The sequence below is a fragment of the Octopus bimaculoides genome, chromosome 14 (assembly GCF_001194135.2).
Source record: "Octopus bimaculoides isolate UCB-OBI-ISO-001 chromosome 14, ASM119413v2, whole genome shotgun sequence".
Taxonomy (NCBI): Eukaryota; Metazoa; Mollusca; class Cephalopoda; order Octopoda; family Octopodidae; genus Octopus; species Octopus bimaculoides.
In genome coordinates, this window is record NC_068994.1 from 1,793,634 (window position 1) to 1,798,962 (window position 5,329).

General features: G+C 40.6%; 1 protein-coding gene across 1 annotated transcript in view; it reads right to left on the minus strand.

Moving 5' to 3' along the window:
* The window catches only part of LOC128249419 (protocadherin gamma-A11-like), a 21,439-nt gene that overhangs the window by 14,658 nt on the left and 1,452 nt on the right, over positions 1-5,329 (minus strand). The window lies entirely within an intron of this gene.

The following is a 5,329-nucleotide window of genomic DNA, read 5'->3' on the forward strand; positions in this document are numbered from 1 at the left end:
AAGCAAAATAATATATTCCTCTATACACAATCATACAAAAAAACCCACCTTTTTTGTATTTATTTTTACTCGCATATATATATATATATATATATATGTGTGTGTGTGTGTGTATATATATATATATATATATATATATATATATATATATATGTATGTATGTATATATGTATGTATGTATATGTGTGTATATGTATATATATATTTGGACTTTCCATCATTGCAGTCAGTATTAAGTGTAGCCAAGCTGGAGCACAACCAACAAGGTTCATATTGACTACAGCTCTTCTTTCAGCACCAGTATGTATTTCGGTATGTCCACAGCAGGTCCTTGAAGACATCTGCCAAGACAGATTTTGAAATATGGAAATCTCAAATATATTAAAACTAGAAAGACCTCACCAGGCTGGTCACATGGTAGGTTACCTGGCATGTCACATGTCAGGTCAAATGGCAGGTCACCTGTGAGATCACATGACAGGTCTCTTGCTGCCACTCAACATGTAATGTTTGCAATGACATAATGAAATACCTGACATGAGACTTTCAAGGTAGAATTGCAGATGGAGAGAAATTACTGCCTTATGTATCTCACTACACAGAGAGTTTTTGAATTCTGATATGTTTTCTTTCCCTTTTTATTTTTTTTTACTTTCTGGGTCAGAAGGATGGGGCAGAGGCCATAACCTTTATAGGCCCTTCATGATTGGTGTAGGAGTTAATATTGTTAATGTTCTGTTTCAACAGTTGCAAGAGAGAAATGAGAAGGAAGGAGAAAATTCCAGAGGGATTATATTCTAGGAAGAAAGGATTGGGAATATTGGTTAATGCAAGGCTGAGATTTTTGGAAGCACCAAAAGCAATGAAAGGACTGGAAATGTCCAAGTAGTGAAGATGCAAAAATCAGCCAACTCCAAGAAACAGATGTTAATGTAGAAACAGAAAAGACAGAAGCTAGGGTATGTCCACAGGGGATTGAATATCATTTAGTCCAGAGGTTCTTCTCTGGAGGGAGTCCAGGACATCTGGATGTATAGTAACAATAGCACCATTCCCACATGGTTGTACTACTCTCTGTTGTGGACCTCATTTGAACCTAATAGAACATCAGCAGCTGTTGGGTGCTGAAATGTTAGTAAAAGGGCCAATTTTTGGAATGCAGTCCTTGTTATCCTAATGATGTGCTTTTACCAGGTGAGAACCTTGGTGATAGTGAAACCTGGCATTTAGAGGAAGTCTGAGTGTCACTCTGCCTGAGTGTCACTCATGTTTAGAAGAGGAGCAGTACAGTTGTATTTTCTTGATTTGAGTGGTTTTAAAGTTTTTCTGTAAAAAGAAACAACACTGGCCTGGCCCCACTTTGGAGGAGGGTTTCAAGGTCCCTGTTTATGGAATGAGTGCAAACTTGGTATGAAGTGACGAGACAGTGTATGGACAATGTATGATCAGGGAAAGTTATCTGTGTGGGAATGGTTTTATAGGAGATGGTGGCAAGTAAGTCATTGGTGTATAGAAGGAGCAGAGTAGGGGACAAAACTGGCCCCTGGGTAACACTAGAGTGGGTTATGGGTAGAGCAGAAAGGGTTCTGTCAACAGACTGAAAGATGGGAAGAGTCCATAGGCAGGGAGTTTTGACAGGAGATTCACATAGCAGACACAGTTATGTTTAGGGCATATCTCATTGCTTTCACCAAATATAATGCTAACCCACTGGTTAATGGCATAAAAGAGTAGGTCACCAAGGGATCTGGCTCTGTAGAAGCTGTAATGGTTCTCACTGAGATGAAGGAGGGATTCAAGATGTTGGAGAAATTAGAGGTGAGAGACATAAGAAGGATGTGACAGAGAAGTTACCTTTCTTTGGAATGGGGCACATTGGTGTGTGCTTCCTTGTAGGGAGTAAGAAACTAAGGAGTTTAGCAAATATAGTAACACGCTCTGGGGTATATCATTTGAGGGTAATAAAGTTTTGATTGTAATGATATATCTGTAATATTGCCTTTCTTGTCGGCTCCTTAAGGTAGTGCTTGCTGTGGCTACCCATCCACTGGTGCTTAGCAGTGCTCTTTGTTACTTTAGTGACGTATATATTTCAGCCTGTAGGTTGTAAAATTGCAAATTAGCAACCCACATTACACACACACGCACACACACACACACACACACACACACACACACACACACACACACATATATATATATATATCATCATCATCATCATTGTCCGCTTTCCATGTTAGCATGGGTTGGATGGTTTGACTGAGGGCTGGAAAGCCACACAAGTGTACACACACAAAGGGTCTTTCACTTAAAACCTGAGGAAACTGAAAGAAGCCTGCTATGTATCTGCATGTGTGTGTGTGTTAACATCATGCGATAGATGTCAACAATTATCATTGTCTAACATGCTATGGAATACTTTTCCAATCTTTCATGAAAACATGCCTGGCCATTGGGAAATATTACCTTGGTCGGAAACAGGTGAGGGTTGGAGACAGGAAAGGCATCCAGCCATAGAAAATCTGCCTCAACAAATTAGGTCTGACCAATACAAGCATTGAAAAATGGACAAAAAGTGGACATTCAAGCAATGCTAATACTAAAGAGGATGGCAACAATGGATTCCTCTATTTCAAATTATGATGACTACTCAAGGAATTATTGTATGGAGTGGCTGAGTATCCCAGTGCTGGCTCACCATTGGTTATGATGATGAGAATTCCAATTGATCTGATCAATGGAACATCATGCTTCTGAAATTAACATGCAAGTGGCTGAGCGCTCCACCAACACACTTACCCTTAATGTAGTTCTCAGGGATATTCAATATGACACAGAAGAGGACAAGGCTGGCCCCTTTGGAATTACAGGTACAACTCATTTTTTGCCAGTTGAGTGGACCAGAGTCAGACGAAATAGAGTACCTTGCCCAAGCACACAAAACACCACCAGGAATTGAACTCATGGCCTTACAATTGTGAGCTGAACACACAAACCACTAAGCCACACATCTTCACTGCTCAGAGGTACAAAGGGTACTAAGTGGCTGCGTATCCCACAGACACGTTTATTCATCATGATTCTTCTAGGAGAATCAGTGTGATAGAGTGTTTGACAAGACTGGACCTTTGAGTTATGAGTAAAACTCATTTGATGGGCTTCCTCACAGTTTCCTTTGGTTATGATGATGAGAATTCAGCCACTCTATTGACTGAAGGCAGCACTACCTCCTCCAGCACTTGATGTAGATCTCCATGTTCAGTCTGAGGCTATGTGGGAAGAGGAATGGAGGCATAATGTCACCATCACTAGTGATCACTCCAAACACCATGATTTTGACTGGCTGTTTGATTTTTATCACTCTCAGTACATGTCCTTAGATTGCACTGTCCACAGATTGACACCCAAACACTCTGAAATGTTTGTATTAGAGCTTCTGGCATGAATGCCAAGTAGTACAGCATGTCATTTCGAAATTTCTGGTAGAGTGAATTGCGTCATGGTGTTGTTTTTCTCACAAAAAGTACCCAACTGACCCTACTATACTGTGTAATTGACAAAATCAAAAACAAACAATGTGCATGCACGAAATATAAAATATAAAATGGTGACAATTTACCCATCACATGTGTGTGTGTGTGTGTTTGTATGGATGGATGGATGGATGGATGTAAGAAATAGTCATAATAGTGTCTCCCATTAAAAGTCCCTTGTTGAGGAAATGTCTGGCTACCAACATATTTTACAAAGGAATATATTTATGTTGACCCCCCCCCTTGACATAGCCACCACCATCATCACCATCACCCACCTACACCCTTATCCAATCTTACTTGTGTCCAGTTGTATGGATTCTGGAGTCACCTTATATATTGTAGATGTTGGTCTGTGAGTAGGGGCCAGTGCCCCTAGTTTATCCATAAATGACCAGTAGCTGACCAAGTAGTAAGTGTACCCTTGTCAATATCATCAGGGTTCTCCAAGGTGTTTGGCACTGATATAGTCACAGACATTGCGAGATTAAGGTAAAGAATTGCAACGGGAATGAGAAGCTTCTCAGCCGACGCCCAACAACTCTGCCATCCGACCAAGCCAGGATAGGAACCTTTATCATCATCATTATCGTCATCATCATTGAACATACATGTTCCATGCTGGTCCAGGTTGAGTCTGGGTGGTTTCACAGGACGTGTCCAAGGGCTGCTATGTCATGGTCATCCACATTTGGATGCCCTTCTTAATTCCAACTTCCTCACAGTGTGTATTGTGTGTTTTTCTCCTGGCACCAGCCCCAATGGGGTTGCCATGCAGCTGGCAGAGCTATGAGCACAGAATGGAGGCAGTTTCACATTAGCAAACGAGGGGTTACAACATGAGATAAGGGACCATAGTACAGCAAGTTACTTGCTGTAGTGGGGCTACATCGTTGCTCATATTTTGGAAGAGAGGAGTTTTTATCTTGGGTGAGAAGGGCTCAAGATGGAGAGTGGAGTGATAAAAACAGTGGTGATAGGGGGTTTGTGTAGACCTCCAAAGCACAAAATGTGCAGAATTGAACCAGGATGGAGAAAGTGGGATTGTAGACAGGTGGAAGGTGCTGGAGGGAATGAGGGGAGTGGGTGGAGGAGACATCTGGAATGACTGGATAGCATTGAAGAGTGGATGCAGTGAGTAGAGAGCAAGGGGTGGGTGTGACTAATGAAGCATGAGTTGTGGTGGGTAGAAAGATGTAGGATGTGTGTGTGTATTGCCGGTCATGTGTAGCACTTGGGGTATCTTCTACTATACCACCAAGCCTACAAAAGCTTTGTGAGTGGCTTTGGTAGATGAAAACTGAAAGAAGCCCATCATGTATATGAGTGCATGTATATATTTATATGTGTGTCTAAGTGTTTGTGCAGATGTATATACAGACATACATGCACACAACCTTACATGCCTATACACACACACACACACATACACAGATATAAGCACACATACACACACAAGCATTTTGACTTGTCCCATTTTTACCTCATCCAAAGACCCAGTCACCCCTTACAAAGATGTGTTTGATAAATAATCGAAATAAATTAAATTAGACTTGTGACAATGTGAACACGGAAACACAACACATAAAGAATCTTTCATAAACTATGTTTAATGAATATATTCCTATGATTGTGGAAAGAAACTCGGGGAGAGCATAGCAGGAGGTGGTCCCCAGAGGAGAACCCCCTTCAGGCAAGTGTTTTTGGCCATATGTATTATATATATACAAATATATGTGTGTGTATAAATAAATACATATATATAAATATATATATATACATACATATATATATAT